This window comes from Bombina bombina, chromosome 6, assembly GCF_027579735.1.
Source record: "Bombina bombina isolate aBomBom1 chromosome 6, aBomBom1.pri, whole genome shotgun sequence".
NCBI classification, from domain to species: Eukaryota; Metazoa; Chordata; class Amphibia; order Anura; family Bombinatoridae; genus Bombina; species Bombina bombina.
Window position 1 is genome coordinate 417,256,089 of NC_069504.1, and position 24,130 is coordinate 417,280,218.

The following is a 24,130-nucleotide window of genomic DNA, read 5'->3' on the forward strand; positions in this document are numbered from 1 at the left end:
GGGGGCTTAGAGTAGGTGTAATTAGTTTAAAATTGTTGTAATATTTTTCTAATGTTTGTAAATATTTTTTTTATTTTTTGTAACTTAGTTCTTTTTTATTTTTTGTACTTTAGCTAGTTTATTTAATTGTATTTATTTGTAGGTATTGTATTTAATTAATTTATTGTTAGTGTAGTGTTAGGTTTAATTGTATTTAATTGTAGGTATTTAATTTAATTAATTTATTGCTAGTGTTAGGTTTAATTGTAACAGGTCAGGATTTATTTTACAGGTAATTTTGTAATTATTTTAACTAGGTAGCTATTAAATAGTTATTAACAATTTAATAGCTATTATACCTGGTTAAAATAAATACAAAGTTGCCTGTAAAATAAATATTAGGGGTTTAGGGGTTAATACATTTATTAGAGTAGTGGCGAGGTCCGGTCGGCAGATTAGGGGTTAATAACTGAAGTTAGGTGTCGGCGATGTTAGGGAGGGCAGATTAGGGGTTAATACTATTTCTTATAGGGTTATTGAGGCGGGAGTGAGGCGGATTAGGGGTTAATAACTTTATTATAGTAGCGGTGAGGTCCGGTCGGCAGATTAGGGGTAAATAATTGTAGGTATCTGGCGGCGACATTGTGGGGGGCAGATTAGGGGTTAATAAATATAATATAGGGGTCGGCGGTGTTAGGGGCAGCAGATTAGGGGTACATAACTATAATGTAGGTTGCGGCGGTGTACGTAGCGGCAGATTAGGGGTTAAAAAATAATATGCTGGGGTCAGCTATAGCGGGGGCGGCAGATAAGGGGTTAATAAGTGTAAGGCTAGGGGTGTTTAGACTCGGGGTACATGTTAGGGTGTTAGGTGCAGACTTAGGAAGTGTTTTTCTCCATAGGAAACAATGGGGCTGCGTTAGGAGCTGAACGCTGCTTTTTTGCAGGTGTTAGGTTTTTTTTCAGCTCAAACTGTCCCATTGTTTCCTATGGGGGAATCGTGCACGAGCACGTTTTTGAAGCTGGCCGCGTCCGTAAGCACCGCTGGTATTGAGAGTTGCAGTGGCGGTAAATTATGCTCTATGCTCCCTTTTTGGAGCCTAACGCACTGAAAACGCAGCCATTCTGTGAACTCTAAATACCAGCGGTATTTAAAAGGTGCGGCCAAAAAAAAGCACACGTAGCTAACGCACCCCTTCTAGCGCAAAACTCCAAATCTAGGCCTAAGTGTTTAATAAGAAGTACACTATAATTCTTATTCACTAATGTAAGTACTGTATAATTTATTGTTTCTTAATTATTTATCACCAAGATTACGAGTTTTGCGTTAGAGGATATGCGGTGCTAACGAGCAGTTTTCCCTCACCGCTCACTTACCTGCAGCGCTGGTATTATGGGTTTTCAGAAACCCGTTGTTAAAAGACAAGAAGTGAATGTTGAGCAAAATTTTGCTCATTACCGCACTCCAATAGCAGCGCTGATTAAATCAGCGGTGAGCTGGTGTAACGTGCTCATGCACGATTTCCCCATAGGAATCAACGGGGAGAGCCAGCTGAAAAAAAGTCTAACACCTGCAAAAAAGCAGCGTAAAACTCCTTAATGCAGCCCCATTGATTCCTATGGGGAAATAAAATTTATGTCTACACCTAACACACTAACATGAACCCCGAGTCTAAACACCCCTAATATTACACTTATTAACCCCTAATCTGCCACCCCCGACATCTGCATTATATTATTAACCCCTAATCTGCCACTCTGGACGTCGCCGCCACCTATATTATACTTATGAACCCCTAATCTGCTGCCCCCAACGTCACCACCACTATAATAAACATATTAACCCCTAAACAGCCGCACTCCCACCTCGCAAACATTAGTTAAATATTATTAACCCCTAATCTGCCGCCCCTAACATCGCCGCCACCTACCTACATTTATTAACCCCTAATCTGCCGCCCCCAATGTCGCCGCCACTATTTTAAAGTTATTAATCCCTAAACCTAAGTCTAACCCTAAACCTAACACACCCTAACTTAAATATAATTAAAATAAATCTAAATAAATATTCCTATCATTAACTAAATAAATCCTATTTAAAACTAAATACTCACCTCTAAAATAAACCCTAAGATAGCTACAATATAACTAATAGTTACATTGTAGCTATCTTAGGTTTTATTTTTATTTTACAAGCAAGTTTGTATTTATTATTACTAGGTAGAATAGTTATTAAATAGTTATTAACTATTTAATAACTACCTACCTAAAATAAAGACAAATTTACCTGTAAAATAAAACCTAACCTAAGTTACACTAACACCTAACACTACACTATAATTAAATAAATGAACTGAATTAAATACAATTACCTAAATTAAATTAGGCTAAAGTACAAAACCCCCCACTAAATTACAGAAAATAACAAGCAAATTACAGAAATTTAAACTAATTACACCTAATCTAATAGCCCTATTAAAATAAAAAAGCCCCCCAAAATAAAAAAAAAACCTAGCCTAAACTAAACTACCAATAGCCCTTAAAATGGCCTTTTGCTGGGCATTGCCCCAAAAGTAATCAGCTCTTTTACCTGTTAAAAAAAATACAAACACCCCCCCAACAGTAAAACCCACCACCCACACAACCAACCCCCCAAATAAAATACTATCTAAAAAAACCTAAGCTCCCCATTGCCCTGAAAAGGGCAGTTAGCTCTTTTGCAGCCCAAAGTCCCTAACCTAAAAATAAAACCTACCCAATACACCCTTAAAATATCTAACACTAACCTCCTGAAGATCGATTTATCGGGAGACGTCTTCATCCAAGCCGGGCCGAAGTCCTCAACAAAGCTGGGAGAAGTCTTCATCCAAGCCGGGCGAAGTGGTCCTCCAGATGGGCAGAAGTCTTCATCCAGACGGCATCTTTTATCTTCATCTATTTGGCACAGAGCGGGTCCATCTTCAAGACATCTGACGCAGAGCATCCTCTTCAATCGATGACTAAAACAGAATGAAGGTACCTTTAAGTGATGTCATCCTAGATGGCGTCCCTTAGATTACGATTGGCTGATAGAATTCTATCAGCCAATCGGAATTAAGGTAGAATAAATCCTATTGGCTAATTCCAATCAGCCAATAGGATTGAGCTCGCATTCTATTAGCTGTTCCAATCAGCCAATAGAATGCAAACTCAATCCTATTGGCTGATTGGATCAGCCAATAGGATAAAACTTCAATCCTATTGGCTGATGAAGACATCTCCCAGTAAGTCGATCTTCAGGGGGTTAGTGTTAGGTTTTTTTAAGGGTGTATTGGGTGGGTTTTATTTTTAAGTTAGGGACTTTGGGCTGTAAAAGAGCTAACTGCCATTTTAAGGGCAATGCCCATCCAAATGCCCTTTTCAGGGCAATGGGGAGCTTAGGTTTTTTTAGATAGTATTTTATTTGGGGGGTTGGTTGTGTGGGTGGTGAGTTTTACTGTTGGGGGGTGTTTGTATTTTTTTTTTACAGGTAAAAGAGCTGATTACTTTGGGGAAATGCCCCGCAAAAGGCCCTTTTAAGGGCAATTGGTAGTTTAGTTTAGGCTAGGGTTTTTTATTTTTATTTTGGGGGGGCTTTTTTATTTTAATAGGGCAATTAGATTAGGTGTAATAAGTTTATATCTCTGTAATTTTTTTTGTACTTTAGCTAATTTAATTTAGGTAATTGTATTTAATTTAGTTAATTTATTTAATTATAGTGTATTGTTAGGTGTAACCTAGTGTAACTTAGGTTAGATTTTATTTTACAGGTAAATTTGTCTTTATTTTAGCTAGGTAGTTATTAAATAGTTAATAACTATTTAGTAACTATTCTATCAGGTTAAAATAAATACAAACTTGCCTGTAAAATAAAATAAACCCTAAGCTAGCTACAATGTAACTATTAGTTATATTGTAGCTAGCTTATGGTTTATTTTACAGGTAAGTATTTAGTTTTAAATAGGATTTATTTAGTTAATGATAGGAATATTTATTTAGATTTATTTTAATTATATTTAAGTTAGGGTGTGTTAGGTTTAGGGTTAGACTTAGGTTTAGGGGTTAATAACTTTAATATAGGGGTGGCGACATTGGGGGCAGCAGATTAGGGGTTAATAAATGTAGGTAGGCGGCGTTGATGTTAGGGACGGCAGATTAGGGGTTAATAATATTAAACTAATGTTTTGGAGGCGGGAGTGCGACGGTTTAGGGGTTAATATGTTTATTATAGTGGCAGCAACATTGGGGGCGGCAGATTAGGGGTTAATACGTGTAGATAGGTTGCGGCGACATCGGGGGCAGCAGATTAGGTGTTAATAAATATAATGTAGGTGTCGGTGATGTTGAGGTCAGCAGATTAGGGGTTCATAAATATAATGTAGGTGGCGGCAATGTCCGGAGCGGCAGATTAGGGGTTAAAAATTTTATTATAGTGTTTGCGATGCAGGAGGGCCTCGGTTTAGGGGTTAATAGGTAGTTTATGGGTGTTAGTGTACTTTTTAGCACTTTAGTTATGAGTTTTATGTTACGGCGTTGTACCATAAGACTCATACATACTGACTTTTAAATGCGTTAGGACTCTTGACAGGGTAGGGTGTACCGCTCACTTTTTGGCCTCCCAGGACAGACTCGTAATACCGGCGCTATGGAAGCCCCATAGAAAAAAGACTTTACTAAGTTTTCGTAAGTCATTTTGCAGTAAGGCCAAAGAGAAGGTAAAATATAGGGGCGCTTAGTGTAAGGAGCTAGTTACTGTGTCTATAATAAGACACATAAAGTACAAAAAGTTACAATAATTAACTGCTGATTAATATAGGGGGAATAGAAAAGTAGAAAAAAACAGATACATATATAAAACTATCACAGTGTTTACAATTATATTGTTTACAATTATATTGCTAATATCAAATACCTGCAGCTATCTGTATTATATATAGAGAGACTAGTCTAGCAGATAATATTGATATTGCTAGAACACCACAGGTGACAAAAAGGTTCGCAGTACATACAGTTGGTACAGGCAATTTACAAAAGAAAAGAAAAACCACAAAAATGTGCATGCAGTTAGAATCCTTATGTGATGCTGTTGTGCAAAAAAAGGAAAAGGTGGAAATCCCAAAGTGGCGGATCACACTGTCCCCTCAAGGGGTTCTACTTACTCTCCTTTACCTCAATCTGTATGAGGTAAGTGTCGCGTGGGGTAAGTAGAAAATCCTTCCTTGTAGTGGCAAGTATCCTATGGCTAGTTTCCTGTCTTCCAACGCTTTCACTCACATAGATGAAATGGGAAAAGCAGAAAAATAGTAATAGTGCAACCCTTCTATTTTACAAACAGTGCTTGTGCCTCTGATCAGAGGCACAAGCACTGTTTGTAAAATAGAAGGGTTGCACTATTACTATTTTTCTGTTTGTAAAATAGAAGGGTTGCACTATTACTATTTTTCTGTTTGTAAAATAGAAGGGTTGCACTATTACTATTTTTCTGTTTGTAAAATAGAAGGGTTGCATTATTACTATTTTTCTGCTTTTCCCATTTCATCTATGTGAGTGAAAGCGTTGGAAGACAGGAAACAAGCCATAGGATACTTGCCACTACAAGGAAGGATTTTCTACTTACCCCACGTGACACTTACCTCATACAGATTGAGGTAAAGGAGAGTAAGTAGAACCCCTTGAGGGGACAGTGTGATCCGCCACTTTGGGATTTCCACCTTTTCCTTTTTTTGCACAACAGCATCACATAAGGATTCTAACTGCATGCACATTTTTGTGGTTTTTCTTTTCTTTTGTAAATTGCTTGTACCAACTGTATGTACTGCGAAACTTTTTGTCACCTGTGGTGTTCTAGCAATATCAATATTATCTGCTAGACTAGTCTCTCTATATATAATACAGAAGGCTGCAGGTATTTGATATTAGCAATATAATTGTAAACAATATAATTGTAAACACTGTGATAGTTTTATATATGTATCTGGTTTTTTCTACTTTTCTATTCCCCCTATATTAATCAGCAGTTAATTATTGTAACTTTTAGTTTTTTCTAAACAGTAAAACAATGTTTTTTGTGCAGGCCCTGGGGCTCTGAAAAGAAGCGGACCTGGTTAGTGTCCCTCCAACGTGCTAAAAGTAGGTATAAAGATACAGGTGAACTTTTTAACCTGTAGCTTTGGAACATTTACATTTGTTTAATGAAAACAAATGTAAATGTTCTACGAATATATTCAGTATTCGTATTGTTTAAGAATGAATAGTGCAGCCAATGAATATACTGGCAACTAATTTTCCCGAATATTTATTCCAAAAAGTTTTGGTTTAACCAAATTTTTCCTGGCTGCACACGTCTAGATTTGAGTTTAATATCATTATATTCATGTTTAACCCCTTAACGACACGAGTCGTACAGGGTACGTCGCACACAACCTGGTCTTTAAAGACCAGCGACGTACCCTGTACGACTTTGGGGATTAAAGCGGCTGGAAGCGATCCTGATCGCTTCCAGCTGCTTTACGGTTATTGCAGTGATGCCTCGATATCGAGGCATCCTGCAATAACCTTTTTCCCCCATCCGATGCAGAGAGAGCCACTCTGTGGCCCTCTCTGCACCGGCATCGATGGCCGCAATCGTTGGTGGGTGGGAGCTGACCGTGGGAGGCGGGTGGGCGGCCATTGATGAAAAACTGAAGAGAGAGGGGGGCGGGATCGGGGGCGGGATAGTCGGGAGCGCGCACGGGAGCGCGCGCGTGCACAGGGGGTGGTGGGCGGGCGCGTGCACGGGGAGGGAGCGGGTGGGAACCGCTACACTACAGCAAATACATGCTATATGAGTGGCAGTAAGGGGGGATAAAATCCCCAACAAAAGTAAATCTAAGGGATCTGGGAGCGGGTGGGTAATTGGTCTGTAGGGGGGGGGGGGAAGCTACACTACAGAAAAAATAAAAAAAAATAAAAAAAATTAAAAAAAAACACATTTGTATTTGAAAACAGGGTACTGGCAGACAGCTGCCAGTAACCAAGATGGCTCCCAGTAAGGTAGAGGTGAAGGGTTAGAGAGCTGTTTGGGGGGGATCAGGGAGGTTGGGGGCTAAGGGGGGGTCCTACACAGCTGCATATGTAAATATGCAATACAATTTTTTTTTAAATTTTAAATATACCTTTTATTTTAGTACTGGCAGACTTTCTGCCAGTACTTAAGATGGCGGGGACAATTGTGGGGTGGGGGAGGGAAGGGAGCTGTTTGGGAGGGATCAGGGGGTCTGATGTGTCAGATGGGAGGCTAATCTCTACACTAAAGCTAAAATTAACCCTGCAAGCTCCCTACAAGCTCCCTAATTAACCCCTTAACTGCTAGCCATAATACACATGTGATGCGCAGCAGCATTTAGCAGCCTTATAATTACCAAAAAGCAACACCAAAGCCATATATGTCTGCTATTTCTGAACAAAGGGGATCCCAGAGAAGCATTTACAATCATTTATGCCATACTTTGAAAAGTTGTTTGTAAATAATTTCAGTGAGAAACCTAAAATTGTGAAAAATTTTACGTTTTTTTTTTATTTGATCGCATTTAGCGGTGAAATGGTAGCATGAAATATACCAAGATGGGCCTAGATCAATACTTGGGGTTGTCTACTACACTACACTAAAGCTAAAATTAACCCTAGATGCTCCCTACATGCTCCCTAATTAACCCCTTCACTGCTGGGCATAATACACGTGTGATGCTCAGTGGCATTTAGCGGCCTTCTAATTACCAAAAAGCAAAGCCAAAGTCATATATGTCTGCTATTTCTGAACAAAGGGGATCCCAGAGAAGCATTTACAACCATTTATGCCATAATTGCACAAGTTGTTTGTAAATAATTTCAGTGAGAAACCTAAAGTTTGTGAAAATATTTAGGAAAAAGTGAACAATTTTTTTTATTTGATTGCATTTGGTGGTGAAATGGTGGCATGAAATATACCAAAATTGGCCTAGATCAATACTTTGGGATGTCTTCTAAAAAAAAATATATACATGTCAAGGGTTAATCAGGGATTCCTGAAAGATATCAGTGTTCCAATGTAACTAGCGCTAATTTTGAAAAAAAGTGGTTTGGAAATAGCAAAGTGCTACTTGTATTTATGGCCCTATAAGTTGCAAAAAAAACAAAGAACATGTAAACATTGGGTATTTCTAAACTCAGGACAAAATTTAGAAACTATTTAGCATGGGTGTTTTTTGGTGATTGTAGATGTGTAACAGATTGTGGGGGTCAAAGTTAGAAAAAGTGTGTTTTTTTCCATTTTTTCCTAATATTTTATCATTTTTTTAAAGTAAATGATAAGATATGATGAAAAAAATGGTATCTTTAGAAAGTCCATTTAATGGCGAGAAAAACGGTATATAATATGTATGGGTACAGTAAATGAGTAAGAGGAAAATTACAGCTAAACACAAACACCGCAGAAATTTAAAAATAGCCCTGGTCCTTCAGGGAAAGAAATTGAAAAATGGCCTTGGTCCTTAAGGGGTTAAGATAGAGTGAACAATTAAAACATATATATATATATATATATATATATATATATAATTACTTCTATTATCAAATTGACTTCTTTCTCTTAGTATCTTTTCTAGAAAAGCAGGTAGGTAAGCTCAGTAGCGTGCACATGTCCGGAGCACTAAATAGCAACAGTTTTGCAAGGATACTTTTAACAATGTTATACATTTGCAAGAGCACTAGATTGCAGCTGTGCTTTCTGTTATATTGTGTGCCAGACGAATGCACATTACATGAAAGCTTTAATATTAAGTTATACCAAAGTAACAATATTTATGCTTTAGTTAATACAGCATATTGTAAGCAGTCTATTCAATTTTTGAAAAAGGCATAATAGTATTTAGCAATTTTACTGTTTTTATTTTCTCCATATTATAAAATCATTGCTGCACTACTTTGAAGATAATGATATTTCAGTTATAATTATTCTCTCGCCTTTTCACTTTATAAGGGTCTGACCAGTCAATTATTATACAGCCCCCTTTCTTTCCTCCTTTCAGTAGAAAAGATTGCAATTACAGTAGATGATACTACTTTAGATGAATGCATAACCATTGTTTGTTATTCACAATACCATAAAGCCATAAAAACAAGAAACTATTATGGTTTGACTGTTTATTACAAATTACTAAATGCATTAAAGACTTGTTTTTATTTCTCTTTTTTCCCATATTTTTATGTTTTTTAATTAAAAGTTAAGTTTTATCCACACAGCAACCTCTCCATTATTAGGGTGGGCAATGACTATTCCTATATGGATTTCTAAATATAAAGCATTGAATGGTGGTTATGTTGTTTTTGAGTGCTACACAGTATACTCTATCAGTACTGACTATTTCCAATAAGTAATTAGTATGCAGCACTTCTCCCCTTACTGGGCAATCATAACTAATCAAATGATTAAAACATTTTTATTTAAAATATATTAACAAAATAGGGAATTACAACTATTAGTACCATTGATGTACTCTTTTTTTCCTTAAACATGCACATTGCCTTCCCAGGGATGCTCTTTAACAAAGGATATTATGATAAATTAAGTGAATTTGATTATAGAAGTAAACTGGAAAGTTTTTTTTAATTGTTTGCTTTGTCTAAATCACAAAAGAAAAAAATTGGTTTCATGTCCCTTTAAGTGCAACAATACCATTTTTACTGATTTTTTTGTTTAATCAACACTTTTTTACATTTTCTTTATTTATATATTTTTAATTATTCTTTTTGAAGTAAAATATAGTATAGGAAACTGTTATTACCAAACTACATGAAATTATTTTACCAGAGATAGAATCGTCTGGATTAATCCCTCAAGACTTTTTTAGAATGATGTATTATTTTGCGTTGTGCATCAATTTCACATTAACTGCAGAGGCTTTGACTTGGCCAGGAGAAGCTACTATTATACGATTTACCACTCTAGCTTTTGAAAGGTGGCAAATTATAGCTTGGCATCTATTTTAAGCCTAGAATCCAGTAACAATCTGTTCCCTAACTATGAGCTATGTTTAATATGTCAAAAACAGTGCAACCTAGAATAATAACCATAAAAATAAATATTATCTATCTCTAGCATACTTTATTATTATTATTACTGTATTGACATGGTCTACTGAAAATACACCACTTTGACTTTAAGAATTTATTTGGAAAATCCTTTCTTGATGATATCTATTAAAATAAAATTGTTCACACTTTTACAAAAAATGTGTCACCTTGACTCTTGCATGCATTAACAATATTCATCTTCAATGAACACTAAAATAAATATGAATGCAGGAATTATGGAGCTTTAATAATATTATACTAAAAAAGCTTAATATTCATACAATATGAATGTGTTAATTTATTTTAGAACACTCAGGGAATAACCTGCTAAGACACACACACACACACACACACATATATATATATATATATATATATATATATATATATATATATATATATACATATATTTAATCATAGGCCTTGTTGACTCCTCTCCAAATGTAGTGTTTATGGTTGTGGCTGTTTAGGGACCCAGGTTTTGGAAGAGACCTTGACGTGGTACCTGGGCTTGTCCCATTTGGCCAGTTGCGGTAACTAACTCTTCCATTGTTACTTTTTATCTTAGTTGTGAGCTTGTAAGTGAGTGCTGGACTTTTTCTGTGTGCTATATTATCGTATATATTTTTTTGTAATTTACCCATTTGGGACGTGCACCCAGACCTGTCTGGGGTTAGCTGCCTGTGGCTCTGTGGACGGTGCAGCTTCCTGAGAGTGCTGTTTTTGCACCCAGGGCTGTGCATGTTGCAGGGTCATGGGATGTGTACCCAGTCCAGCCTGAGAGTGCTGTCCCCTTTCGTGTTTTGTATATGTCTGGGGAGATTGCAAAAGCCTGCGCACCCTTCATTTTTTCCCAGTTTGTTTGACTGTGAGCCTGCATTGTGTGGCTGTTTAGGGACCCAGGTTTTGGAAGAGACCTTGACGTGGTACCTGGGCTTGTCCCATTTGGCCAGTTGCGGTAACTAACTCTTCCATTGTTACTTTTTATCTTAGTTGTGAGCTTGTAAGTGAGTGCTGGACTTTTTCTGTGTGCTATATTATCGTATATATTTTTTTGTAATTTACCCATTTGGGACATGCACCCAGACCTGTCTGGGGTTAGCTGCCTGTGGCTCTGTGGACGGTGCAGCTTCCTGAGAGTGCTGTTTTTGCACCCAGGGCTGTGCATGTTGCAGGGTCATGGGATGTGTACCCAGTCCAGCCTGAGAGTGCTGTCCCCTTTCGTGTTTTGTATATGTCTGGGGAGATTACAAAAGCTTGCGCACCCTTCATTTTTTTCCCAGTTTGTTTGACTGTGAGCCTGCATTGTGTGGCTGTTTAGGGACCCAGGTTTTGGAAGAGACCTTGACGTGGTACCTGGGCTTGTCCCATTTGGCCAGATGCGGTAACTAACTCTTCCATTGTTACTTTTTATCTTAGTTGTGAGCTTGTAAGTGAGTGCTGGACTTTTTCTGTGTGCTATATTATCGTATATATTTTTTTGTAATTTACCCATTTGGGATGTGCACCCAGAACTGTCTGGGGTTAACTGCCTGTGGCTCTGTGGACGGTGCAGCTTCCTTAGAGTGCTGTTTTGCACCCAGGGCTGTGCATGTTGCAGGGTCATGGGATGTGTACCCAGTCCAGCCTGAGAGTGCTGTCCCCTTTCGTGTTTTGTTTTTGTTTTATATATATATATATATATATATATATATATATATATATATATATATACATACACATGTGAGTGCAAACATTTCTTGTCAATCTCACCAATATATAATAAGGTTATAATTTAACAACCATGTTTATAACATTTAATCCCAATATAATAATACTATTTAAACATGTTAAAAATAAGATTTGCATATAAAATAAGGCTGTTTACTTTGATTTAAGCAGCACATATCTGTGTATAACTGGGTCTGAAAGGATATTATGCTGCAAATCAAATAGCACTTTATGTAGTTTGCAGCATTTTGATAACCTTGGTTACAAATTTTGCTTTTTGGCTTCTCTAGGAAGTGTGGCTAATAAGCAGAATTGTATTATTAGTGGGAAATGACACATCTCAAAGACAAAAATAAGAGTTTATTTTCTTTTTTTCCCTCAGCACAAAGACATTAAATTTATAAAGTAGATATATTCATAAATAAAAAAAAAACTTTATAATTTTAAAAATAGCTTTAAAAGTTTTTAAGTAGCTAAAACTCATATACTAAACAATACAATATTATTACAGAATGTTTTTTCCATCAATGCAATGTCATGCAACAAAATGAATAAATGAGATTCCAACAGAACTGGAAAAACATGTACTATAGTACATTTTTATTTATTTTATTTTTATCAGCCACATCTTTCTAATGCTTTGCTTAACAATGAGGTCTATAAATTCAAATAAAGGTTATCATATTTTTTATCAATATGTTTTTTCATAGATATAAATTTGAAACCACCAGAACAGTTGTTATCAGTATACTTTATATTTTACTTGAGTAATGTAGAATGTGTTACATGAACTTAATTTTGCTTTACATTTCACCCTTGAAAATAAGGTCACAACGGTTTTCAAATGTTATTTAGAAATCAAATATACATTTGAAGACTATGTTTTCTTTTGAAGGTTGCTTGAAAATGTGACTTTAGTGACAAGAAAATAATAGCTTCTAATTTTGAGATTTTAAAATGCAGACATAGGACCCCATTTATGAAGATGTAATAGCAGCTTTGGGGCCCCAGCATTTCAGTCTCACCTGAAATGGCTATTTAGGTACCAAAGGTCTTAAGACAGCTGCTGCTTAACCTCACCACCACCTAAAATGTGACAGAGTGAAATCATCCCGATCCGATTATGATGATTGACAGCCCCTGCTCACAGCTGATTTGCCACCAGTGAGCAGGGGGCGGCATTGCATAAGCAACTGCTTTGCAACAAGGTCCAGTCGACATGTTAATGATGGTGAATCTTCTCTGCCCATCTTTTGATAAATGGAGACTATATGCCCCATGATCAAAAGTTTGCAAGCAAAATTGTGACAAACCACATTAAGACCCAAAGGGACAACCTTTGTGCAATTATCAAAGAAAATGGACTGTCCCTGTAAGTGGTGAGATGTTTCCCATATAAATAAAGAGATGTCTCTTCTATGTAAAAGTTTGCAGTGGAGGTTGAACCCGGCGTATGTTTAAGTACACTGTACCTTATATTTGCTGTTATTGTCATCTGCATAGGTTTTCCTTTCAGAGTAAATAGTAGTATTTTGATCAAAACTCACCACCTTTTAAGTGAGAAAAAACAGTGAGGCCTCTAGGACTAAAATGTTTAGATAAATACATTGGGATTTGAGGGACAGCTTCATACATGCCCATGGAACGCCCATGTTCAGCTCATTTTACAAAAAACAACAATTAAGCTTTATATTCTGTACTTAAAGGGACATTCAACACTGCCCACAACATTAATCTATGTTTCAAAACTAAATAAAAGGATAAAGCTGCAAGGTGCCCCCTTTCTCTTACTTACCACCTTCACTGTTGAATCGTCTTTCGCATCTTCCAAATTGTTGTCCTAATATGTCTTCCTAACTCCCCCCACCATGACGTCTTCGCCTTCTTTCTCAAACTAGCAGCCAATGAGAGCCCATTCCCCGGACTGAAATCCAAGCGCGTTCACGGCCGTTAGCGCATGCGCAATATACTAGGAACTGTAAAAGCAGGACCAAAATAATAGAAGTTGTTTCCGTTACGCTGATATTACTTGTTGTTGCGGATAGTGTATTTACCTAGAAAAACGTAATCAAGTACTATAAGTAAGATAATCGGAATGGAAACACTTTGGGTTATTATGGTTCCGCTTTTAAGGTTCCTATTGTATTGCGCATGGGCTAACGCCCGTGAACGCGCTGGGATTGAAGTTAGTGAAATGGGACAGAACTGCCGGCTAGTTTGAAGAAGACGAGCTGTACGTCACAGTGGGGGGAGTTAAGCAGCCATATTAGGAGACAAATTTTGACGATATCGATGAGGATTGAACAGTGAAGGCAGTAAGTAAGAGAAAGGGGGAACGTTGAAGCTTGCTCTTTAGACTTAGTTTAGAAACATAGATTAATGTTGTGGGCAGTGTTGAATGTCCCTTTAAAAGTACAAATGTATGTGCTTTTTTTCACATCCAGTGTACTCAAATTACAATTGGATTCGCTACAATTAGTGACACGGTAGCCTTACAGATTGAGTATAGCAATTAAAGCAATATCACAAACCAAAAATAGTTAAATCAACTCAAATCCCAGTTTGAATAAAAATACATTTTGAAAACTGGTATGTAAGTTTAGAAGCAAAGAAAACTAGAGTCTTAAGTATTTCAAACCAAAAAACAATCATTCATGTATATTTAAAGATAAGCTACATTTATTAAGTAACAAATAACATTCCACTTAAAACAATGACATGTGCCTGAGTATACCTAGGTATGCTATTTTAAAAAGGATATAAATTAAAAGAAGGAAATTCAATAATAGACATCATTTGGATATATATATTTTTTTAAATTGTACACTTTAATAACAGTGCACTTACAGGGCTATTTTTCACTCACCAAATATCACAGCTAAAAGGACTTGATAAACTGTGGACAGCACTTTTCAAATTATTACTGAGTTCCCCAAAAAGCACTTTAGTGCTAATAAAAATCTGTGAAATCTGTAACCCAATAAATACACATGCCCAGTATACGGATAATGCCGCTGTTTAAATCCTTTAAAATGATATGAACACTTGGTTTTAGAGCACAAGAGGTTAATAGCAGACATATCACCTATTAGCATCACTACGCACTTTTAAAAGAAATCAGTCAACATTCATGCCCTTCAATCTGCAATTGCTGAAAAAACATACTTTATGTAAGAACTTGCCTGATAAATACATTTCTTTCATATTGGCAAGAGTCCATGAGCTAGTGACGTCTGGGATATACAATCCTACCAGGAGGGGCAAAGTTTTCCAAACCTCAAAATGCCTATAAATACACCCCTCACCACACCCACAATTCAGTTTAATGAATAGCCAAGTAGTGGGGTAATAGAAAGAGGAGTACAAAAGCATACAAAAAGAGGAACTGGAAATATAATTGTGCTTTTATACAAAAAATCATAACCACCAGAAAAAGGGTGGGCCTCATGGACTCTTGCCAATATGAAAGAAATTAATTTATCAGGCAAGTTCTTATATAAATTATGTTTTCTTTCATGTAATTGGCAAGAGTCCATGAGCTAGTGACGTATGGGATAGAAATACCCAAGATGTGGAAGTCCACAGAAGAGTCACTAGAAAGGGAGGAATAAAATAAAGACAGCCATTTTCCTCTGAAAAATTTAAATCCACAAAAAAATAACAGCTAGATTACAAGTAGTGCGTTATAAGTGAAAAAACATTGTTATGGCTCTTTTTCACTACCGCTGGTATTACAGGTGTTGTAGATATAGCTGTACCGCACACCATTTTGGCCATCACGCAACGTAAGTACCGCACTTTTTAAAAAGTCCTTTTTCAATGGCGCCGGTAATATGAGTTTTGCCTGGGAGGCCAAAAAGTGAGCGGTACAGCCTATAACTACAAGATCCGTACTGCCATCTAAAGTCAGTAGTTATGAGTTTTACATTGCAAAGCTGTACCATAAAACTCATAACTAAAGTGTTACAAAGTGCACTAACACCCATAAACTACCTATTAACCCTTAAACCGAGGACCTCCCGCATCGCAAATACTAAAATGAAATTATTAACCCCTAATCTGCTGCTCCAGACATCGCTGCCACTATAATAAACATATTAACCTCTAAACCGCCACACTCCTGCATCGCAAACACTAGTTAAATATTATTAACCCCTAATCTGCTGCCCCGAATGTCGTCGCCACCTACATACACTTACTAACCCCTAATCTGCTGTCCATAACATCGCTGCAATCTACATTAGTGTTATTAACCCCTAATCTGCTGCCCCCAAAATCACTGCAACCTAACTACACTTATTAACCCCTAATCTACTGCCCCAATGTCGCCGCCACTATACTAAAGTTATTAAACCCTAAACCTAACCCTAAGTCTAACCCTAACCCTAAGTCTAACCCTAACCCTAACGTAACCCTAACACCCACTAACTTTAACATAATTATAATAATTTCAAATAAAAATTACAATTAATACCTAAATTATTCCTATTAAAAACTAAATAAATACTTACCTGTAAAATAAAACCTAATCTAGCTATACTAATCGTTATATTGTATCTAGCTTATGTTTTATTTTTATTTCACATGTAAGTTTTTATTTATTTTAACTAGGTAAATTAGTTATTAAATAGTTATTAACTATTTACTAACTACCTAGTTAAAATAAATACAAATTTATTGGAACAGCCAATAGAATGTGAGCTCAATCCCATTGGCTGATTGGGTCAGCCAATAGGATTGAAGCTCAATCCTATTGACTGATTGCATCAGCCAATAGGATTTTTTACACTTTAATTCCTATTGGCTGATAGAATTCTATCAGCCAATTGGAATTCAAGGGGCGCCATCTTGGATGACGTCCCTTATAGGGAACCTTCAGTGTACGGCTGGGACTGTATGAAGAGGATGCTCCGCGCTGGATGTCTTGAAGATGGAGCCACTCCACGCCGGAAGGATGAAGATAAAAGATGCCGTCTGAATGAAGACTTCTGCCCGCCTAGATAATGACTTCTTGCCGCTTGGATGAAGACTTCTCCCGGCTTCGTTGAGGACATCTTGCCGCTTGGATGAAGACTTCTCCCGGCTTTGTTGGGGACTTCTTGCCGCATGGAGGAGGACTTTGCCGGCTGGATGAGGATGGATGTCCGGTCTTCCAAAACTGTAAGTGGGTCTTCGGGGTTAGTGTTAGGTTTTATTAAGGGTTTATTGGGTGGGTTTTATATTTAGCTTAGGGTTTGGGCAATGTAAAAGAGCTGAATGCCCGGTTAAGGGCAATGCACATCCAAATACCATTTTCAGGGCAATGGGTAGCTTAGGTTTTTTAGATATAATTTTATTTGGGGGGTTGGTTGTGTGGGTGGTGGGTTTTACTGTTGGGGGGTATTTTTGTATTTTTATTTGCCAGTTAAAAAAGGTGATATCTTTGGGGCAATGACCTTTTAAGGGCTATTGGCAGTTTAGTTTAGGCTAGGGGTTTTATCTTTTCTTTTTTTTTTTTTTTTGATAGGGCTATTAGATTAGGAGTAATTAGTTTAAATATTTGATAATTTCTTTTTTATTTTTTGTAATTTAGTGTTTATTTTTTTGTAATTTAGTTAATTGTATTTGATTAATGTAATTTATTTAATTTTAGTGTAATGTTAGGTTTTACTGTAAGACAGGTTAGGATTTATTTATTTTATCTAGGTAGCTAGTAAATAGTTTATAACTATTTAATAACTAATCTACCTAGTTAAAATAAATACACACCTGTGAAATAAAAATAAAACCTAAGATAGCTACAATGAAACTATTAGTTATATTGTAGCTAGCTTAGGTTTTATTTTACAGATAAGTATTTAATTTTAAATAGGAATAATTTAGGTATTAATTGTAATTTTTATTTGGAATTATTTTAATTATGTTAAAGTAAGTGGGTGTTAGGGTTAGGGTTACGTTAGGGTTAGGTTTAGGGGTTAATAACTTTAGTATAGTGGCGGCAACATTAGGAGCAGTAGATTAGGGGTTAATAAGTGTAGTTAGGTTGCAGCAATTTTGGGGGCAGCAGATTAGGGGTTAATAACAGTAATGTAGGTCGCAGCGATTTTGGGGGCAGCAGATTAGGGGTTAATAACAGTAATGTAGGTTGTAGGTTGTGATTTTGGAGGCAGCAGATTAGGGGTTAATAACAGTAATGTAGGTTGCGGCGATGTTGGGGGCAGCAGATTAGGGGTGTTTAGACTCGGGGTTTATGTTAGGGTGTTAGGTTTAAACATAAAAATAAATTTCCCCATAGACATCAATGGGACTGCGTTATGGAGCTTTACACTCCGTGATTGCAGGTGTTAGGCTTTTTTTTAGCTGGCTCTCCCCATTGTTGTCTATGGGGAAATTGTGCACGAGCACATAACAGCAGCTCAAAGCAGCGCTGGTATTTGTGTGCGGTATGGAGCTCAATGCAACCATATTGCACACAAATGCTTTTTAAACTCATAATACCAGTGATATAGGGAGTAAAATACCGCCAATGCCGGCTTTTTTTAAATTCATAATACCGGCGCTATAGGGAGTAAAATACTGCTGAAAATGCTGCGGTCGTTAAATTCCCTATATCGCTCAAAACTCGTAATCTGGCTGTAAGTTTTTCTCATAAGCAGAATAATCAAACTGAAACAGCAACCTGAAGAACTTTTCTACCAAAAACTTCTTCAGAAGAAGCAAATACATCTAAATGGTAAAATTTAGTAAATGTATACAAAGAAGACCAAGTTGCTGCTTTGCAAATCTGATCAAATGAAGATTCATTCTTAAAAGCCCAAGAAGTGGAGACTAATCTAGTAGAATGAGCTGTGATCCTCTGAGGCGGGGACTGTCCAGCTTCTAAATAAGCTTTATGAATCAAAAGCTTTAACCAAGATGCCAAAGAAATGGCAGGAGCTTTCTGACCTTTTATAGAACCAGAGAAGACAACAAATAGACTAGAAGTCTTCCTGAAATCTTTAGTGGCTTCAACATAATATTTCAAAGCTCTTACAACATTCAAAGAATGTAAAAATCTGTCAACAGCATTCTTGGGATTAGGACACAAGATAGGAACAACAATTTCCCTACTAATGTTAGAATTCACAACCTTTGGAAGAAATTTAAACGAAGTCCGCCAAACAGCCTTATCCTGATGAAAAACCGGAAAAGGAGACTCACAAGAGAGAGCAGACAATTAGGAAACTCTTCTAGCTGAAGAGATAGCTTAAAGAAACAACACTTTCCAAGAAAGTAGTTTAATATCCAAAGAATGCATAGGCTCAAAAGGAGGAGCCTGCAAAGCCTTCAAAACCAAATTAAGACTCCAAGGAGGAGAGACTGATTTAACAACAGGCTTGATATGAACCAAAGCCTGAACAAAACAGTGAATATCAGCAAGCTTAGCAAAGAGCAGAGATTTGTCCCTTCAAAGTACTTGCAGACAAACTTTTATCGAAACCATCCTGAAGAAACTGTAAAATTCTAGGAATTCTAAAAGAATGCCAGGAGAATTTATGAAAAGAACACCATGAAATATAGGTCTTCCAAACTCAATAATAATTCTTCCTTGAAACAGACTTACGGGCCTGTAGCATAGTATTAATCACTGAGTCAGAGAAACCTCTATGACTAAGCACTAAGCGTTTAACTTCCATACCTTCAAATTTAACCTATCCTCCAACTCATTGCTTGACCCCCTGCAATCTGGCTTCCGTCCACAACACTCAACTGAGACTGCCCTCACCAAGGTTACTAACAATCTTCTTTCTGCTAAAAACAATGGCCACTATTCTATACTTATCTTTCTTGACCTGTCTGCTGCCTTTGACACTGTTGACCATCCCCTCCTCCTACGGACTCACAGCTCCCTTGGGCTCTGTGACATTGCCCTCTCCTGGATCCACTCTTATCTCTCTAATAGGTCCTTTTCTGTCTCATTTGCTGGCGACTCATCCTCTCCACTGCCTCTGTCTGTTGGAGTACCTCAAGGCTCTGTTCTAGGCCCTCTACTCTTCTCTATTTATACTTCCTCACTGGGTAAACTTATCAGTAGCTATGGCTTCAACTATCACCTCTATGCTGATGATACTCAGATCTACCTATCTACCCCTGCACTCTCTCTTTCTGTCCTTTCCCACATCAGCGACTGCTTATCTGGCATTTCTTCCTGGATGGCCTCTCACCACCTAAAAATCAACATGTCCAAGACTGAGCTTCTTCTAATCCCCCCAACTAATTCTACTCTAGTTTCTAACTTTATTATCACTGTCGGTGACACCACTATCTCCCCATCACCCCAAGTCCGCTGCCTAGGAGTTACGCTCGACTCCAATCTGTCCTTCATACACCACATCCAATTGCTCTCTTCATCCTGTCACAACCACCTATGCAATATCTCAAAAATCCGTCCTTTTCTGAGTTCTGAAACTACTACTAAACAGCTAATCCTTTCCCTAGTAATTTCCCGGCTTGACTACTGTAACAACCTACTAACTGGCCTTCCTCTCTCCCGCCTCTCCCCCCTTCAATCCATCCTAAATGCCTCTGCAAGGCTAATCCACCTCTCCCGATGCTCTGTATCTGCCGCACCCCTCTGTGAGTCCCTTCACTGGCTCCCCATTCACAGCAGAATTAAATTCAAAATTCTCACTCTGACCTACAAAGCCCTTACCAATGCACCCCCCCATACCTGTCCTCACTCATCAACATATATACTCCAGCCCGTCCCCTAAGATCCAACAATGATCTACTCCTTGCCTCTTCTACCATCACCTCCTCTCATGCTAGACTACAGGACTTCTCTCATGCGGCACCAACCCTCTGGAACGCACTTCCTCGAGCTGTCAGACTTTCCCCAACCTCTCCTCCTTTAAGCGCTCCCTGAAGATCTTCTTGTTCAGGGAAGCCTATAACCAAATCAATAACTAATGAATTCCACTTGCCTAATAGTTGCCCTCATCTAACTTCACACTAACATCATTCCCACCTTTGCAGTCCCCACCTCTTGTTTCTCACCCTCCTACCCATTTAGATTGTAAGTTCCCACGGGAACAGGGCTCCCAATTCCTCCTGTATTTGTTTGTTAAATGTTGTCTTGTGTCTCATATTGTACTGTCCTTTTATCTTTGTTACATATGAACAGCGCTGCGGAATCTGTTGGTGCTTTATAAATAAAGAATAATAATAATAATAATAATTTAACGATTTCAGATCTTGATGGAAAAAAAACGGCCCTTGAGACAGGTCTGGTCTTAAAGGAAGTGGCAAAGGCTGGCAACTGGACATCCGGACAAGATCCACATAACAAAACCTGTGAGGCCATGCTGGTGCTATCAGAAACACATACAATTTTCCATAATGATCTTGGAGATCACTCTTGGAAGAAGAACTAGAGGTGGAATGATATAAGCAGGTTGGTAAAACCAAGGAACTGCTAAAGCATCTACCATCTCCACCTGAGGATCCCTGGACCTGGATAGGTACCTGGGAAGTTTCTTGTTTAGGTGAGAAGCCATCAGATCTATTTCTGGAAGACCCCACATCTGTACAATCTGACAAAATACATCTGGATGGAGAGACCACTCCCCCAGATGTAAGGTCTGATGGCTGAGATAATCCGATTCCTAATTGTCTACACCTGGGATATGCACTGCTGAAATTAGACACTGATAGATACTGATATTTAACCAAAAATTCAATGAACCATACACCAGATAAAATGTAATGTTTATTAACTTACGGTACACAAAAATAATCTACCGGGTTTAAATAAGAGTTATTTAGGTCGAGGTTAATCAATAGACGGATAAGCAGTAGAAACTGCGATATCGAAAAATATAAACAGCACTCATAATTGCATTGCAGTTAAAGTTATATTGACCGGTTGGCTAAACACTGAGAAACAAATGACTATTCAGTAAGGATACAAGATTAAACTATACATATAACTGAGTGCATATACAAATGTGATTGTGTGACAACACGTTTGAGTGCACGTACATAAAATGATAACTAAATACTAAATAAAGTATATTTGACCATCATCTGCATGTGACAACCATGTATGTACAAGACAGAAAGAACTTTGCTAATATAATTTGAAATATAACCTGGTTCTACAACCAAAATTCATTAATTTATATTTTTATATGGCGACCAATGCTTGCCTACATATATAAAAAAATAGCAGAAATTCCCATGCATCACAAATAATAGTAGTTGCTGACAACTCAACTGTATCCACATATACAGGTGGATTAACACTGAGTTATTTAAGTATACCCTTGTGGGGTGATAGATTCACTTACACAGAAAATATACACACAGTGGTAATAAATATTCAATAGTAATATAAATTCAGAGGAATAAGTGCTGTGGATAAATAATAAGGGGGTATCCATATATAAGTCATTGAACTAGCCACCACACAAATATAGAGAAATAAATGTGGTGCATGAATAACAAAGGAAGTACCTATAGATAAGGAAACAAGTCAAACTGTTGACAAGATATACAATATATAGCCACATTAGGATTGAAAAGTAAAAGGAGATGACATATTTTATCAATAACCACCTTATATGTAAGGGAAAATCTAGATATATGTTACTTATATCTCACGATTAAAATAGTGGGAACACATATAAGCCAATCAGTCATCGAGTCATACAGTAACTCAAGAATTATATATCCCTGCATTTTATGAGTGCAAGTGAATATTAATAAATAGTATTGATTACTTAACCCCAATTATAATCTGGTTCTAAACCCAGAACCTGAGGAAACCTACATTTATAAGTATCGCAACAATATAGTGGTTAACATGATGTATTAACTATAGTGTCTCTGATATACTATACAAATAACAAAAAGGCTGTATCTGAATAATCGAGAAGACACTTTTGGAATAACAGTGGGATTTTCTGATAGGGATATTAATTTGTATGGTGTTTCCCATCTTGTAAATAGAATAATAAAAGTTATATTTTATTTAAAATAGTTCCTGCCTGTACAATAGTCTGGGCATAGAGTGCTACTATAGCATTTCTTTCTGTGGAACTTAGTTCCAATAGATTCTTGTATGTTGAATTAATGCTAGCACCACTCCTCACAACATAAAATCATAACAAACAGGGTAAAATGAATACCCAAAGTTATTTAAAAGATAAGAGGAACATGTCTTTATAGTGCCCTTGTCAAATTTGTGTGTAGATAAGAGTTGGATTCCGCCCAAGAAAGTATCCAAGATACTTCTTTCATAGCTAGGGGACTGGGAGTCCCACCCTGATGATTGACATGCCACAGTTGTGATATTGTCCGTCTGAAAACAAATGAATGGTTCTCTCTTTAATAGAGGCCAAACCTGAAGAACCCTGAAAATAGCACAGAGTTCTAAAATATTGATTGGTAACCTCACCTCTTGAGGTTTCCAAACCCCTTGTGCTGTCAGAGATCCCCAGACAGCTCCAACGTGAAAGACTTGCATCTGTTGTGATCACAGTACAGGTAGGATGAAGAAAATGAGTCCCTTGAACTATACGATGATGGTCTAGCCACTAAGTCGGGGAGAGTTGAATGTTGGGATTTAAGTATATCAATTGTGTATCTGAGTATAATCCCTGCACCATTAATTCAGCATACAAAGCTGTAGAGGTCTCATATGAAAATGAGCAAAGGGGATCACATGTGATGCTGCAGTCATGAAACCTAAAACTTCCATGCACATAGCCACTGAAGGGAATGATTGAGACTGAAGGTTTCGACAAGCTGAAACCAATTTCATTTGTCTCTTGTCTGTTAAAGACAGAGTCATGGACACTGAATCTTTCTGAAAACCTAAAAAGGTGACCCTTGTCTCAGCAATCAAGGAACTCTTTGGTAAATTGATCCTCCAACCATGTCTTTGAAGAAACAACACTAGTTGATTTGTGGGAGATTAAATGTAAATGTAAAGACTGAGCTAGTACCAAGATATTGTCCAAATAAGGAAACACTGCATTACCCTGTTCTCTGATTACAGATAGAAGGGCAACGAGAACCTTCGAAAAGATCCTTGGAGCTGTTGCTAGGCCAAATGGAAAAGCGACAAATTGGTAATGCTTGTCTAGAAAAGAGAATCTCAGAAACCGATAGTGGTCTGGATGAATCGGAATGTGAAGATATGCATCCTTTAAGTTTATCGTGAACATATAATGACCATGCAGAACAAAAGGCAAAATAGTCCTCATAGTCACCATCTTGAAAGTTAGGACTCTTACAAAACGATTAAAAAACTTCAGATCCAGAACTGGCCTGAATGAATTTTCATTCTTTTGGACAATGGATAGATTTGAAA